At 44.0% G+C, this 18,110-nt stretch overlaps 1 pseudogene; it reads right to left on the reverse strand.

Annotated features, from left to right (window-relative positions):
* Nucleotides 1-4,796: 4,796 nt before the first annotated feature.
* LOC142451722 (nucleophosmin pseudogene) overlaps nucleotides 4,797-18,110 on the reverse strand; it is a 157,626-nt pseudogene continuing 144,312 nt past the window's right edge.

Consider the following 18,110-nt stretch of genomic DNA (forward strand, 5'->3'; position numbering starts at 1 on the left):
TTTGGAAAATGAAATAAATATACTTTCTATATTCTCTTTGAAGTATTGTGTCTTCTGCTTACTCACTAAGACCATTTTTGTTGGGGTGACAAAATGAGCAAGTACCTAAATTTTTTTGAAGGATCTGTTACAGTGGTTTATTAATGAACTCTCGGGTGGCTTTTAATTCTAAGTCAACAATTCTAAAATCTTGTATAACATTGTATCCAATAGATTTATAGAAAAGTTCTGTTTGTCTTACATAAAAATACTGACCCAGGCACCAATTATCTTGCTATTCTGCCCTAGTGACAGTGTGGAGTGGGCATTGGACTGGTAACTGCAAGGTCAGCAGTTCAAACCCACCAGCTACTCCAAGGGAGAAAGAGGAGGCTGTCCCCTGTAAAGATGTACAGTTTCAGAAGCCAAAGGGTGCAGTTCTATCCTGTCCTATCTGGTGACTGTGAGTCAGATGGTCTTGATGATGGTTAGTTGGCCGAGCTGTATTTCTTTAGTATATTAGCAAATGGTCTAAAATGGCTTAGAAGAACCATCCTATACATTCGTATTCCAGCCAGAAGAAGGTGGAAAGAAAGGGAGGAAGAAGGTTCTCTGATGTACTCAGTCAGGACTCAGTAACTAGAACTCAGACAGCCACGCTACGTTGTAAGGTCGGTTGGAAAATGTATTCTTTCAAGATGGACACCTCCACAGCTAAAACCGGGCCTTCAGCTTCTGGGAAACAGAGAAAACCTTCTGCGGTAGACACCAGCAGTGCCTGCCACCGATGCTGACTGTTTGAAGAGTTTATATCTGAGACCTTAATTTTCTTAAAATATTTAAGCTCTGTTTTGAGAGTCATGTCAAAGAAAATTAGTATATAAATAATATAAATATCTATGATAAATAATGTATAAATATATAAATAAATTAGTGGATAATGTTCACTGTGTCACTGTGGTATATTCTTACAAATCCAATTACTGAAGCTAAATAGTTAAGCTCAAATTAAACTATTTATTTTGTATTATTTGATATTAAGAGTTTAGATTAATCAGAAGAGAATACAAATGTGAAATTAAAAGGAAGAAAGGCCAAGGGAATCATCAATAAAGTTTATAGAAACAAAACCTGAATTTGAGTCTGATCTGAGTCCTAACCTTGGCCCTGACACGTACTTGCTCTGTGATTTTGGGCTCATCACTTAACCTCTCTGATTCTGCTTCATTATCAGTTAAATGGAAACATTTCTTGAGAGAAGAGTAGTGAGCTCAGCTATGGGGTGTGAGGAGGGATGAGAAGCAGAGAATGGTAGCAAGAGAAAGTGAGAAATAACCAAACAAGGCAGAATAGAAAACTTAAATGTGAAATAGTAAATAGAGGAACGTTGTTGAATCACTTCAGAGGATTAGTATATCCTTTGACCAGATTATTTCTCCTACGTGTTTGAATTTTGTTTGAATCAAGAAGAAAAGATCCAGACCAACCCGTTTCTCTTCATATCAAAAGTCACTTAATTTCCATGTGTAATGTATGTGTCGAGTAAATTATTATTCCAAATGGCCTAGTGAATATTGTAGTGAATAGCTTTATTATAATTTAAACTCAAACTGAAATAATCCTAGAAAAAAATGAACAAGGATTAGATATGCCTCTATTTACTGGATTAAAACTAAAAGCGGGGTTTTGTTTTTGCTTCTTTTTAAAAGTTCCTAAACCATGTCTTCAAATGTAGATAAATATTCTAGTACTCAGAAATGAGGCTTGAGCTGATCATCCAACACATAGGTATTATAAATCCATCAACCGTTCAATCTCTCTACAGTCAAGGCATGCCCAGAGTGAATCAAGTACAGACTGCTGTGCAAAGAGACCTTGAGAAAACAGTATGCTTTTTTGTCTTGTCCTGTTGACCGACTTAGGCGCGTCTCTTTCTACTGATGTCCTGTGACCCACAGAACTTTGTCTCTAAAAATCATTCACGCTTTTCCCTTTTCTGTACATGTATGACAAACAAGGGAAGCTGACTAGAACCAGCCCCTCATCAGAAGTAGAAGAAAGCAGTATCAATTGTAAAAGGGAATCAGCGAATAATAGGACCAATCATTTCTTGCTAGCACGGTCCTTCATTCACCCATCAAATATTCATTAATCTCTGATTCTTTGCTGGCGATGATTAAAGATGTAAAGATGAATTAGACACACTTTCTGCCTCAAGATGTTCATTCGTGGACTAGGAGAGGCTTCTTTGGGGTGAACTGTGAGTCCAACCTAGAACGTTGACCCTCATTGTCCAGCAGACCATGACTGGAAATAGGAAAGGCAGTTTTGGGGTGGTTAGAATGGCATTGAAGAGCATCATAAAGTTTGAAGTCTCATCTCCACCGCTTACCTCCAAGTTGCGTAATCTTCTTCAGCCTCATTTTTCTCATCAACCAAAAGATGGAATGGTAATATTATAGCTCATAAATTTGCTATGAGGATTTACTAAAATCAAAGAATAAATAAAACGGGTAAAAGTGTAGTCCCTGAAGTAGGACAAGAACTTGATATAGGCGACCTTTGCTTTAGGTGCCCTGGGGTCAGTTCCACTTCATGGTGACCTAATGTACAACAGAACATAATACTGCGTGACCCTCAAATTGTTGCTAAATGGGGTCTCGGGTGGGGCGGTTTCCAAGCTTCTTTAATTTTTTTAATAGAAATGGAAAGAGAAATATAAAAAAAATAAAAGAATTCCAAGAATCAGGGACTAGGCGCATAGATTCCATAGCCCTAAACCGACATCATCAGCAGGTTTATTGATAGGCATAGGAAGGAATGGGTGTTGCTGGGACATCCAAGACCTGCAGAGGAGCGATGCTGCGATGCTGAGGCCCAGTCCTTAGTCAGCACAGCACACTGTTAGGCAACAAATAAGTAAATGAATGAATGCTGCTATGTTTGCACCCCTATGGCAACCATGCTGTCAACCCATCTCATTAAGTGTCTTCCTCTTTTCCTCAGACCGTCTACTTTGCTAAGCCCTTCTCTAGGTATTAGACCTTAGACACTACTGATAACACAGGAAACATGACTGAGATGAAATCTTGCCATCCTTGCTTCTATGGGACCTTCTGCTGTACTTTTTCCAAGACAGATTTATTCTTTCTTCTGGCAACCTGTAATGTACTCAATACTCGTCTTCATCAACACCATAACTCAGATGCATCCATTCTGCGGTTTTACTTATTGTCGAATTTTCAGATTCATAGGAAGTAATTGAAAATACCGTGATTTAGATCGGGTGCACCTTAGTCCTCACAGGGACATCTTGGCTTTTGAACATTCTCCAGAGGCCTTTGGCAGCAGATCTGCTCAGTAAAATATGCTGTTTGATTTCTGGACTGTTGCTTCCATGGACATTGGTCATGGATCAATGCAAAAGAAAATCTTTGATAACTTCAGTACTTTCTCCATTAATCATGATGTTTCTTCATGGTCCCGTTGTGAGAATTTTTCCTTTTCTTTATGTTGAAGGGCAATCCACACAGAAAGATGTAATCTTCACTCTTCACTAATAAGGCTTTCAAGTATCCCTTGTTTGAGGTTGTGTCACGGGCATAGCACGAGTTGTTATTAAGTCTTCCTCTAATCCTCCACGTTTTTCTTGACCCAGTTCTTCAGATTATTTGCTTAATTTATAGATGGAATAAGAATGGTAAAAGGATACAACCCTGACACATATTTCCTGGTTTAAAATTGTGCAATCTGCCCTTGTTCTATTAGAATTTCCGCCTCTTGTTCTATGTGCAAGTTCTGGATGAGCACAACGAAGTGTTCTAGCATTCCCATTCTTCAGCGTGTTATCTGTAGTTTGTTATGATCCGCACAGTTGAATGCCTTGGTGTGGTCAATAAAACAGATAAACATCTTTCTGGTACTTTCTGCCATCTTCCAAGAGCCAGCTTATACCAGAGCCACGATATCCCTCTGGTAGTTTCCCATCAACATACCACAACGGTTCTTTAATTATCGTTAGCATAATTTTACTTATAGGTGGTATTAATGGTATTGTTTCAATAATTGTCCCATTTCACTGGGTCACTCCTCTTGGGAATGGGCATGAGTATGGATCGAGGCTAGTCTGCTTTCTTGGCATAGATGAGCAATCACCTCGAACATTGCACCTGTCTTTTAAGCATTTCAGGTAAATAGTTTATTACTGAAAAATATTTAATATTTTATTACTAAATATCATTTGTTTGTGGGCGGGGGTGTTTGATAATGCCTTCAGTGTGTTTTGCACTTCTTCCTTCAGAACCATTGGCTCTCGATCCTATGTTACCTCCTGAAATGGTTAACCAATTATTTTGGAAACAGCGACTCTCTGTATTTCTTTTTCTTTTCTTTTGGTTTATTCAAATATTCATTGAACAAATATTCATTGATCAGGTTTTAAAACATGATCAGAAAGGTGAGGGTAAAGGAGAGAGCAGAGTTGGGTGCACTGATTCGAAGGAAAGCAGAATGAGATTGCTTCCCGCCTACAAGGGGGATGGACAGAAAGGGGGATGGACAGAAAGGGGGATGGACAGAAAGGGGGATGGACAGAAAGGGGGATGGACAGAAAGGGGGATGGACAGAAAGGGGGATGGACAGAAAGGGGGATGGACAGAAAGGGGGATGGACAGAAAGGGGGATGGACAGAAAGGGGGATGGGGATAACACGAGAAGACCAGTCTGGACTACGGATGATCCTCAGTGTGAACGATATTTGTCTTCCCTTTTCCTCTCCCCATCTTTGGACTTCATTTACCAGTAGCGCCCAGGTCTGTTCAACATCCCCTTTCTATACTTGCTTGCATTTTTGCTTTAATGTCTTCTATAGAACTAGGACCTTTCAGTGTTTGGGGAGTTTTTTCCCTGAATTTTGAAGGATTCTTGACCTTTGGGTCTTGGTGCTGATGGTTTTGAGTCTTTTCCATTCTGGTTTGATTTTTGTGCATTTTTGGCCGGAGTATCCCGTGTAGATTTCTTCACGGGAGCTTTTTCTTCTTCAGTTGCATCATCATCTTCATCGTCATTGTCATCTTCGTCATCAGCAGCAAGTTTTACCTTTTTCTGTGGAGCTTTGTTACTGCTTGTGGGGCAGACCGCTTTCCTGATACACTTAAAAGTTTCACCTCCTCCTCCTCTTCATCATCTGATGCTGCGTCTTCGACCACAGCTGCTAAATGCTGTCCACCAATAGGCACAGCCCCTGAGCCACACTGCAACCCTAAGACCACTGGGGGTGTTATTTCAAAGCCCCCAAGGGAGACCATCAGCTGCCCAGACATTTTCAAAGCTGCCAGTGTTTCTTTAATGGGGCCGCCTTCATCATCTGTTGCTTCTGCTTCAACAATATGCAGTCCATCCTTTGCCCCAGCACCTAACTGACCGTTCTTAAAGGTAGCTGGTGCTCATTTTCATCTCTATCCACCTTAAGGTGATCGTCTTTGTCGGCTTGTAGTTCACAATCAAAAAGATGGTTTGGGGACCGCGGGGGGGGGGGGGAGGCTCATGTCCATATCCATAGACTCTTCCCTGGGGTGGTGACATGCACTTGGGTGAGAGAAACAGAAACGGAAGTAAACCACTGCTGTACTTCCTGTGTGCAGCAGCGCAGGACGGACTCACACCAGGGAAAGGGAGTCTGTATTGCTCCTATCTTCTTTTGATACTGACTACTGCTTCTGACTACTTCTTTCATGTCACCGTTTCTTCATTTCACTTTATGAAATGAAGGGGCCATGTCTACTCGGTCATTGGATCCTAGCCTTGCTCTGCTCCATGACCTTGAGTTTCTCTGTTGTCTTTTTCCATAGATATGATGGATTTGATTCCTATTTGTCTCCATCCAGTGAGGTGCAGGGTAGAGTCACTATTTATGATGTTGAAAAAAAGTATTTGCAATGAATATCATTGATTTTGCAATAATTTTCCAATGATTGACCTTGAGCTTTGTTTTCAGCTTTTGCATTCCGACCAGAAATAATGTTCACTGCACTCTTGAGTACATGTTGGATCACTTTCAGACTGCAGAAGCTGGTAAAAAGAAGGTAAACAAGCGGCCATCTAGCTCAGAAGCAACAAAGTCCACATGGAAAAAGCACACCAGCCTGTGTGATCACGAGGTGTCGAAGGGATCAGGTATAAGGCATCATCAGAACAAAAAAATATCTTACCAGAGTGAATGAAGGGGGAAGTGCAGAGTGGAGACCCAAAGCCCTTTTGTCAGCCACTGGAGATCCCCTTGCAGAGAGGGGCCTAGGGGAGGAGATGAGTCAGTCAGGGTGTGATGTAACACCGATGAAGAATACAACTTTCCGCCAGTTCCTAAATGCTTCCTCACCCCCACCCCCACTACCATGATCTGAATTCTACCTTGCAAGTCTGGATAGAGCAGAGGATGTACACTGGTGCAGATAGGAGCTGGAGGCACAGGGAATCCAGGGCAGATGGACCAGGGGTGTGAGGGGTGATACTGGGAGAGTAGAGGGTGAGTGGGTTGGAAAGAGGGAACCGATTACAAGGGTCTGAGTGACCTCCTCCCTGGGGGACAAACAACAGAAAAGGGAGACATCGGACAGGGAAAGATATGACAAAATAATGATTTATAAATTATTAAGGGCTCGTAAGGGAGGGGGGAATGGGGAGGGAGGGGAAAAAAGAGGACCTGATGCAAAGGGTTTAAGTGGAGAGCAAATGCTTTGAAAGTGATGAGGGCAAAGAATGTACAGATGTGCGTTACACAATTGATGTATGTATGGATTGTGATAAGAGTTGTATGAGCCCCTAATAAAACGTTAAAAAAATAGAAAAGATCATAAATTTCCTCATCGTCGGCATTAGTCATTTGTGTGTAAATCTAAGTAATAGTTGCATTAATCGGTCCTCTTTATAAGCATATGGTTATTACCCAATTGTGGACAGCATCATCCAGGATAATCCTGAGATGTTCTTTTGGACGATGAATACAACTCCATCCCTCTTAAACCTGTGATTCCCAGCACCGTACCCCTTGTGGTTGTCAGATCAAAATGACCGGTCCCCGTCCCATTTCTGATGCTTTATCAATCTTCATGTCTTCCATTTCATGTCGACAACTTCACATTTTCCTAGAGGCACAGTTCCTACATGCCATGCCCAATGACAAATAGATGTCTGCAGCGGTCTATCTACATTTTACAAAAGATACAACCGTGGAAGGCCCCCAAGCTTTCCTCCAGCCACGTCATGAGAGGGACCCCACCTAAGAGGCAAATCTTCTCAAGTCATCGTTCAAGTGCCTTCCAATCAGATGGGCTCATCTTTTAGTATGTTACCAGTGTTTCACTGTTTTCCATGAGTTCTCACTGACCATTTTTTCCCAAAGTAGAGTATCTGAACCTTTTTCTTTGTCTTAATTTGTAAACTCCACACAACTCAGTGATGACCTGATGGCACCTGAAACATCTGTGGCCTCGTTTCAGCATCAGAGCACCATGCAAGCCAGTTGGGTTGAATTAACAACAGCGTGATGGCGTACACATTGGTTGTGCTTATTGTTACCACTGTGTTTCATGGTATTATTAACATAACGATTAACAGAGAAAGAGAAGGAAGGACTTGAACTCTGCGGATACTCCAAGAAAAGAGGAGCTACTGCTAAAGCAAGAGAAGCAAGTCTTGGAGGGTGACCATAACGTTACTGGAGACCAAGACCAAGAGTTGGGAATGACCCAGTGAAGACTTGGTGACACAGGGGTGGCCAAATGGAGCCTCTTGCTCAGCAAAGACTATATGATTGAAAACCTCTTTCATATGATTCTCACAATTAATTTCGCCATGGGGGAAAGAAGAGGAGAGTGTGATGACGTGTTCTTAGTTCGTTTTCATCTGTATTAGAACTCCTAAACCACGCTGATCTCTGGGTTTCTAAATATAACTCAGAGAAAACTCTGCTCACGCTTTTTTTTATACTGATGAATTGCTTCGTTTCCTTATTACTCATATTGAGCTTTTTAGCATTCAATCAGACATTTTCCTTGCAAACACTACTTAAAGCAAAGCCAGAGACAACAACTTTACACTCTCAACACTGTAGGGGAGGGCTTCTGCCCGATTCTAAAGAATAAGAAAGATCTGTATTTGTAAACAAGCCTCGTCAGTAGCTTGATTCTTCGAAGATTGATGTTCCTTCCACATTTAATCATATACCTTCACTGCAACCCTTACTAAAATCAGTGCTATAGAAACAACATTAAACCTTGTCGGAATAAATTTCTGTCCCATGGCGAGAAATTGGAAAGGTCTCTGTTTATAAACAAGCCTGTGCGATCATTTGATTCTTTATAGATGGATGTTCCCTTTATAAAGAAGTCAGTGACTGCACTCATAGTGGCTCAGAAGGAATAATGGCTTTTTGTGATGTTAAAAGGATGAGTCAGTATTTCACCCCACTGCAAAACCAGGTACAGTCAGTAATTTAATAATCCAGCATCCACATTTTCGATGTAGCCCTTCTCTGGACTTTTATGACTAATTACCTCAAGAACTTGAACTGTGAATTTTAAATATTTGAACATTTGAGAAGCCTTTGGAGCTGTTTGCCACGTTGTCCCTAAGCGGCCTCTCTCCTTCCTCCTCAGCCCTCCTACCCTCCTGTGACATTCCCGACGGAGCAGATTTCTACTTGTCAATATGCACAGAGCACTGATTTTGAGAAGAAAACCTGGAGTGGTCAGAGGCTGAGTCACCAGCACAGCCTCAGGTGTAACTTCTGGAGCTTTGGTATGTGCAGGGGAGTGGGGATGGGGTGTGTGTGTGTGTGTGTGTGTTGCTCTTAGTGGGTAGTGACTCAGAGAAGCAGTGAGGGAAAACAGTGGTCCACCAGCTTGTGCTAAAGCCAGGTAAGTATGCTATATTCACTATTTCCTACAAACCACCACCAACAGCTGTCACTGCAGCCATCTGCTCCCTTTGACCCCCCACCCCCACCCCCACTCTCAGGATGCACGTTACCTTCTCTCACCTTCTGTCAGGTGCTACGCTAGGGGATACAGATGCCGACTCGGTCTTGTTTCCTGGCCTCTAGGAGTTTATATTCTGCCAAAGGAAAAAAGATATTCATCAAATTATCACTCAAATAAATGTAACATTATAATTATGATAAGACAAGCCAAGAAAGATGTGTCCATAAAAACTTCAAAAGAAGGCTTTGAGTGAGGAAGGTTGATGACCATGTCCCAAGTAATGTATCTTTGAACTTATACCCAAGAGATGTTGCTCTCGTTCTGGGCCTCATAGTTACCCTAGAACTGACCCCCATAAGGTACCTCTTTTTTTTTTAACCCGAAAGGGCAGTTTTTTATTGGAGCAGATTTTCCAGTTGTGTTCTGTGTTTCCTCCCTCAGAGCCTCTCGTGAGTTAGAACCACTAACCTTTCAGCTAGGGACTGCACGATCAGGATCCTGCCTGACCAGTGAGCAGGAGCTGAATGAGTGAGAGGGAAGAGGAGCCCGAGCTCAGAGAAGACCACGGCCGAGACCCCCTGACTGTAGCAAGATCAAAGAACACAGCCATCAAGTCCTTGACTGTGAAGCCAATGGTTGACATACGGAACCCACAAGACTATTCTGAAGAGCAAGATAATCTACTTCCCTAAAGACTGCAGCCTAGACAACCTTGTGGGGCAGTTCCACATGGTCACACGGGGTCCCTATGCATCAGAATAGACTCAGTGACACCCAACAACAACATTAACATCCTTGGGTGATGCAAATGATTAATGCACCCGGAAGCTAACCTAAAGGTTGGTGATTCTAGTCTGCCCAAAGGCCCCTCTCACGGAGTGGTTGCATACGTGTTGGGCTGCTAACTGAAGGCCATTAGTTCAAAACCACAAGCTGCTCTACAGGAGAAACAGGACTTTCTGTTCCCACACACAGTTGCAGTTTCAGAAATTCACAGAGGCAGTCCTGCCCTGTCTTAGAGTGTCACTATGAGTCGGCATCAACTTCATAGCAGTGAGTTTGTTTTGGGCTTTGGTAATCCAAGTGGCCGTGAAAAATGACTTAGAAAAAATTTTTAAATTAACCACTCGATGGCAGTGAGTTTTGAGAGGCCCCCCAAAGAGAGCCCAGGCAATCCATATACCCCAAAGATCAGCCGTTGGAAAGCCTCTCAGGCACAGTTCTACTCTGATGCACATGGCTTGCCATGACTCGGAATCCTTAAGGCATCTGGGTTTTTTTGTTTTGTTTTGCTTTAATTTTTAAAAAATCATTTTATTGGAGGTTCATACCACTTATCACAATCCATACATACATCAATTGTGTAAAGCACATTTGTACATTCGTTGCCCTCATCATTCTCAAAACATTTGCTCTCCACTTAAGCCCCTGGCATCAGCTCCTCATTTTTCCCCCTCCCTCACCACTTCCCCCTCCCTCCCTACTTTCTATTATTATATTATTTTGTCATGTCTTACACAGTCTGATGTCTCCCTTCACCTACTTTTCTGTTGTCCATCCCTCAGGGAGGAGGTTATATGTAGATCCCTGTAATCAATTCCCCCATTCCACCCTGCCCTCCCTCCACCCTCCAGGTATTGTCACTCTCACCACTGGTCCTGTAGGGGTCATCTGTCCTGGATTCTCTGTGTTTCCAGTTGCTATCTGTACCAGTGTACATCCTCTGGTCTAGCCAGACTTGTAGAATTGGGATCGTGATAGTCGAGGGAGGAAGCATTTAGGAACTAGAGGAGAGTTGTATGTTTCATCGTTGCTACTCTGCACCCTGACTGGCTCATCTCCTGAAACCCTTCTGTAAGGGGATGTTCAGTTGCCTACAGATGGGCTTTGGGTCCCCACTCGGCACTCCCCTTCATTCACAACTCGGCACTCCCCTACATTCATTCTCTTAAAAAGTTACCATCCAGTTTTCCTTCCTGAGATTAGCCCAGGGCCCACAACACCTCCTAGGACCGTGCCCTCCACCACTAGGAGCTGCAGGCTGCAACTCAAGTTCAGGGTTTGCAGTGCACGTGTGCTGAGTGGGTGGGTGCAATCCATTCATCACCTGGCCACCTACCAAGCTGCAAGCGTTCCTCTCGTTACAGGACCTTCAACAATCTGGGCTGGGCGTGGGGGTGGGGGTTGTAATTGAGGACTGGATCTTGAATGCTTAGACCAGGGGGTTCTCAACCTTCCTAATGCCGCGACCCTTTCAAACAGTTCATGTGGTGGTGACCCCCCAGCCATAACATTATTTTCATTGCTACTTCATCACTGACATTTTGCTACTGTTCTGAATGGGGTGGCCCCTGGGAAAGAGTCGTTTGATCCCCCAGAGGGGTCACGACCCACAGGTTGAGAACCGCTGCCTTCGCCTATGTACATTCATGATCAAACAATCTAAGCCAAAAGGCAGTTTGGCGCGGGGGATCTTAAAAGGAACAGCGGTTCGGGGGTATGATGCCCAACCTCTTCCTCCATGACCCCCTCCCCCCACCCACCCACCCACCCCCCCGTGCCCATTTAAACCCCCTCGCATCTGTCCCATCTCTTTGGTTTCTCCTCTGAATCGAAGCCTTGGCTTAGAATGACGCTAAAGCCGAGGTCCTGAGGGAGGTTCCCAGGGGAAGAGATGTCAGCCTGGCGATACAAAAGGCCATCTCCATTCTCTCCTCCTCCCCCCTTTATCTGCTCCTGTGTGCTCCGTTCAGATATGTCCCTCTCCCAGAGCCTGTCCCACCAGGCCGTGAGGATGATGTTCCTGAGTAGAGCAGCCAGTACACAGAGAGAACAACATGGCTGGCCCAATATGAGACATGGTACCCCTCAGTGACTAAGGGCGATACAGGGGACAGCACCAGAGACACAGTGTGGGAATTGCACCTGACCTGATGCCACCACACCAAGGCAAAGCACTGGGGGAGTGCAGCGGAACAGCAAGGGAATGGAGTGGCAAGGTCCCCAGGGAATGCTGAGTGTAGACTTTGGGCCCAGGGCGTGGTGCCCCAACAGACTGGACTGGAAAACACTTCTAAAGGCCAACAAACGATCCTTGAACTAACTACAAGCTTTTCTTTCTTGATGTGTTTTGTTGTGTTCTTTGTCAGTGGTTTATTGTTGTTGTTTCGTTGTATACTGTTGCTTTGTTTTCCTCTGTCTTGTTTTGGTGCATGTTATTATCTCCACAGGTCTGTCTAAATAAGATAGGCTGGATGAACTATCTGGAGGAAAAACAATGGGACCGACAGTTCCGGGGGGACATGAGATTGGGGGAGGTGGGGTGTAAGGAAGTGGTGTTAACAAACCCAGGGCCAAGGGAACAACAAGTGATCCCAATTGGTGGTGAGGTGGAAGTGTCAGGCCTGGTAGGGAATGATCAAGGGTAAGGTAACAAAGAGGTATAGCTGTAACCCAGGTGGGGATGGAGCATGATAGTGGGACAGAAAGAAAGTCAAGGGAAATAGAGGAGAGAGCTAGGAGGCAAAGGGCATTTATAGAGGTCTAAACAAAGACATGTACATATGCAAATATATATATGAGGATGGGGAAGTAGATTTATGTGTCTATATTTATAGGTTTAGTATTAAGGTGGCAGAAGGACCTTGGGCCTCTACTCAAGCACTCCCTCAATGCATGAATACTTTCTTCTATTAAATTGGCATTCTATGATGCTCACTCTCCCTCCCAACACAATAGCTGAGGCCAAAGCGGGTGCATAAGCAAATGTGGTGAAGAAAGCTGATGGTGGCCAGCTATCAAAAGAGATAGTGTCTGGGGTCTTAAAGGCTTGAAGATAAACAAGCGGCCATCTAGCTCAGAAGCAACAAAGACCACATGGAAGAAGCACACCAGCCTGAGAGATCACGAGGTGTCGAAGGGATCAGGTAAAAGGCATCATCAGAACAAAAACCAAAAAAATCTTACCATAGTGAATGAAGGGGGAAGTGCAGAGTGGAGACCCAAAGCCCATTTGTTGGCCGCTGGAGATCCCCTCACAGAGGGGTCTAGAGGAGGAGATGAGTCAGTCAGGGTGTGATGTAGCACCGATGAAGAATACAGCTTTCCGCCAGTTCCTAAATTCTTCCTCACCCCCACCCCCCAACTATTATGATCTGAATTCTACCTCGCAAATCTGGATAGAGCAGAGGATGTACACTGGTACAGATAGGAGCTGGAGGCACAGGGAATCCAGGGTAGAGGATCCCTTCAGGACCAAGGATGTGAGGGGCGATACTGGGAGAGTAGAGGGTGAGTGGGTTGTAAAGAGGGAAATGGTTACAAGGATCTCCATATGGTCTCCTCCCTGGGGGACGGACAACAGAAAAGGGGGTGAAGGGAGACGCTGGACAGGGCAAGATATGACAAAATAATAATTTATAAATTATCAAGGGCTCATGAGAGAGGGGGGAGCAGGGAGGGAGGGGGAAAAAAGAGGACCTGATGCAAAGGGCTGAAGTGGAGAGCAAATGCTTTGAAAATGATGAGGGCAAGGAATATACAGATGTGCTTTATACAATTGATGTATGTATGGATTGTGATAAGAGTTGTATGAGTCACTAATAAAATGTTTAATAAATAAATAAATACCCCCCCCCCAAAAAAAAAGGCCATCTCTGAAAAGATGAAGAGACGGCACTCCCTGAACTCTACCCTGAAGACTCCTGACAACAAAGAGCACGCTGACAATCATGGAGTCGGCCGCATGGCTCGCCCCATGAATGACCACAACAACACAAACACGCCTCCATTGTGGATGTGGTTATGCCATGGTGACAGGAATTTCAACAACTCTCTTTGGAAAGTGGAAAAGCACCTTCCCTGACTTGGGCAGCTTTGGGGTCAGAGGGAAGCTAGGATGGAGACCCTGGGTACCACCCATTGCTTGACACACAAGGCAACTGGGTTCATAGACTGGCCCGGGAGCACCCCACCAGGGAGAGACAGAGTCAGACTTGGACTTCCCCCTTTGAACCATTAAGCGTTTAATGGAGGTTTCCAATACACACACACATGAATGAAAATAGTAATAAAATGGTATCAAGTGGATACGCTTTAGTAAATGCAATGCAAAGAATCAAGGCTATAATTACAACTATAGTACGGAGCTGCTTGTTCTCTAGAACCAGAAGTTTCTTTCCTTCCAATTTCCTCGCTTCTCCCTCCCTTTGAGGAGCCCTGGTGATGTAGCGGTTCGCAAATTGGGCTGCATTCCCCAAGGTCAGCAGTTCAAAACCACCAGCTTCTCCTCAGGAGAAAGACAAGGCTTTCTACTCCCAGAAACATTTACAGTCTCAGAGACGCTACCCTGTCCCTTATGAGTCAGCATTGACTCGATGGCAGTGAGTTTGTCTTTTTAAAACTTTTTAGTTCTCTCTCTCTTTGAACTCTGATGAAGCGCATCAGCATGGAAAGAGGAGTAGACAGTGTAGACACTTCTCATAGTCTCTAAATCCTACCAACATCTCTCCGGACCACTGTTTCCCATGGAAGGGGAGGGAAATGTGTCCACTTATGGTGGTGTATCAAAGAAGCGAGAGACTCGGGAGAAGATGGATTGACGTAGTGGCTGCAACAATAGGCTCAAACAAGAACAATGACACAAGGCTGGGCGATACTTCACTGTGAGTCGGAACCAACTTGACAGCATCTAATAACCAGCACATGTAGACTCTGGTGGTGCTGTCAGTTAAGTGTTAATCTGCTAACTGTAAGGCCAATGGTTCAAACCTACTAACCACTCCTTAGGAGAAAGCTGAGACTTCTCTCGTAACGATTTTAAAAGTCTTGGAAATACCATGTAAGGTCGCTATGGGTCAGAAATGAGATACACATACAGACACACACATTTCATACACATATACATCTCAAATATGTGTGTATCTCTGCATATACTAATATTGTTGAGAAACATCTAGATGATTCTGGCTCATAGTAGCCCCGCACAACAGAGCAATAGACCTGTCCTGGGGGGGGGGGGGTCCTTTAGGCTTTAATCTTCTCAGAAGTAGATTGCTACCTCTTTCTCCTGCAGTCAGACTTCAGTGGGTTCAATTCACCATCCTTCCTTCTAGCAGCACAGTGTATAACGGAGGCACATCCTTGGCTCAATGTGCACACACACACACACACACACACCAGTGGATAGTGGTTACACATTCAGCTGTGATCGATCCTTAAGGTGAGCAGTTCGAAACCACCAGTCACTCCTCAGGAGAAAGACAGTGACAGTGACAGTCTTGGAGATTCAGAGGGACAACCCTGCCCTGTTGTTTCACTATGAGCCGGCATCATCTTGATGGGTGAGTTGGGTGGGTTTTTGGCGGGGAAAGTGCCAGCTAGAGGGTGAAGGGCACCTCAGCACCTGCTCCTGCAAGCTTGGGAAACAATGTAACTGCAGGTTAAGGAGAGGCTTGCCATGCGGCCAGCCTTGGGACAAGAGGAGGCATGCAGAACATAGCTGTTTCACAACCTCCCACGTCTGATGCCCAATCTCACAGCCCTCTGCGCCTCTCAACACCAGGCCCGGGACCCCTTAAGGGGTGTTGCCATGGGTACGATTTCTGCAAATACCAAATTCATGACGATAGAAATGTATTCCAAGCCCTGTCACCAAAACAAACGTGTTTGTGTGTGTTTTGCCATGTGGGGCCTGGTTACTACATTTTCTAGGCCATTCAAATGTTGACTGCATGTTTTGCAATGAGTTTGCTTGAATATGATTTATCTAACCTTTGCAATGAAAAGAACCCATAACTCAAGAGAAGACAAAAATACTGTCTGCCAGGATTACTCTCCCTAAACTGGTTTATTTCTTTTTAAATCACAAAGGCACAAAGAACCCAGAGTCTCTGATAATGAACATAATATATGGTTGCCATAAAAAGTTCACTCTCCTTTCAATTTTAATTTGCCCCACTATAAATCAGCGATCCACTTAATCAAATATTCTCCCACTTTAATTGTTTTATCTTGCTTTTACGTTAAATTTCACTGAGTTGCTGCTGGCACCAGTCTTCACATTATAGGGGGGAAAAATGTCAGTGGTTGGCCCGTAATTAGTCTAAAACTCAAACATTGGTTCTGAACATTAACCAGATTGGAAGAAGCCCTCACCATATCACTGGACCAGTGAGGCAAATCCAAGTCAGAAAGCAAACCAGGATTTAGTCAAGCCAGCCATCCATCTACTGTCATAATACGGAGTGTGGGCCTGGGCTTCCAAACTAACTGCATTTTTTTTCATAAATGTCTTTCATTATTATCTTACAGGGCATTAAAACTCTATTTGGTTGTCTCTTAAATTCTCCAGCCTGAAACTGTCCTTTTAAGAATTGCAAACGCTTGCCTGAACTAGCCCAACCGTTCCCAGGAGAAAATATGTCAGCACAATGTTCTCTATGCAGCCACAGTTGAACTTCAGTGTTTGTGGTGAAGGGCAATTCCCGGGTATTGTCAGAGACGAGAAACTGTCCCCGGTGGGTGATCCAGTTCTGTAAACAAGAAATTAAAAAAGAACGCCACGTTATTGATTGATGAACACCTTTCTGACAAGGTCTACAGGGACAGGCAGGACTGTTCAATTCAACGGTTGCAGCCACAGATAAGAGAGCCGCGTCCCACTCAGATGCTATTTAGGATACATGATGTTTGAATATTATCCTCTCAAAACTCAAAACACATTCTGACTCAAAGCGACCCTATAGGACAGGGTAGGACTGAGCCTGTAGCTTTCTGAAACGTTAACCTTTCACGGGAGTAGAAAGCTCCATCTTTCTTCAGTGGAGGGAGCGGTTGGTGGTTTCGGACTGCTGACCTTGGGATTTGCAGCCCCTCATGAAACTGCTACAGCCCCAGGCCTCCTGGAGTGTTTCTTAGACCATCCGATAAGTGGTCAACATGATTCTGAGGGCTTAACATTCTCAAGATCTTTTTGTGTAAAGTGAGAGTGAGGATGTACCCAAACCAACCCATCTGCTTGACCCGATAGCCATCAATATTTCCAGCGCAGAGGTGCTTCCTCCCACGTTGCATGTCTTTGGTTTGACTTCCTTAGATGAGCAGTAGAAAGCCCCCCTGGGGGTCTAGAGGCTGGGACAGCCCTATGCTGCTGACTTCTCCATCCCTTCACTGTCCTCTAGTCCCTGCCGACTCATAGGGAACTTAAGGACAAGGTAGAACTGCCTCTGCACATTTCAGAGACTAACTGTCCACGGCAGGAGATTCTCCCACAGAGCCACTGGTGGTTTCGAACTGCTGACCTTGAGACAGGCAGCCCAGCGCTACAGCACCAAGGCTCCTGTTTACATAGCGGGCTTTAAAAATACCGTAAAACCGGTAGAAGTAAGACACTGTGTCAGGCCAAAACTTGTCAGAAACAGAAGGGACTCAAATATTACCCACTAATATAAAGTGGTAGAAAAATGGTAAGATTGCACCTTACCAGAGGTAAAAGATTTGGAAGATCAGGGAAAACTAGGGATTTTCCCCCCAGCGTTCAGGTTCTCCTGTGTTTCGCTGCATCTATGTTTTTAAAAAATGTTATTAGGGGGTCATACAACTCCTATCACAATCCATACATGCATCAATTGTGTAAAGCACATTTGTACATTCATTGCCCTCATCATTCTCAAAACATTTGCTCTCCACCCAAGCCCCTGGCATCAGGTCCTCACTTTTTCCCCTCCCTCGTGAACCCTTGATACTTTATAAATTATTATTTTGTCATATCTTGTTCTGTCCCACGTCTCCCTTCACCCATTTTTCTGTTTGTCCCCCAGGGAGGAGGTCACATGTAGATCCCTGAAATACTTGTTTATGTCTCTTATTTCATAAAGAACTTTTTTTTAATCTTAAAACTAAATCTTTTACCACTTTCACGATCTAGCTAAAAAATAAAATCTATTCATATGAGCAAAGGAAGTTCAATGGTTTTTTCTAAAATTCTGAGAAGGAAAAATAGCTTCCACTCACTAAGGAAATGTTTAGTTCAGCGACAAGAATTCATCAATGTCAGAGGGTTTTGTTTTGTTTTGTTGTTTCGTTCTTAAGGCATTAAAAGGGGGGAACAAATATCTATTGGAGCGCGATCTGAGTTCTAAGAATCTGAATTAT

Source organism: Tenrec ecaudatus, chromosome 6 (genome assembly GCF_050624435.1).
Source record: "Tenrec ecaudatus isolate mTenEca1 chromosome 6, mTenEca1.hap1, whole genome shotgun sequence".
NCBI classification, from domain to species: Eukaryota; Metazoa; Chordata; class Mammalia; order Afrosoricida; family Tenrecidae; genus Tenrec; species Tenrec ecaudatus.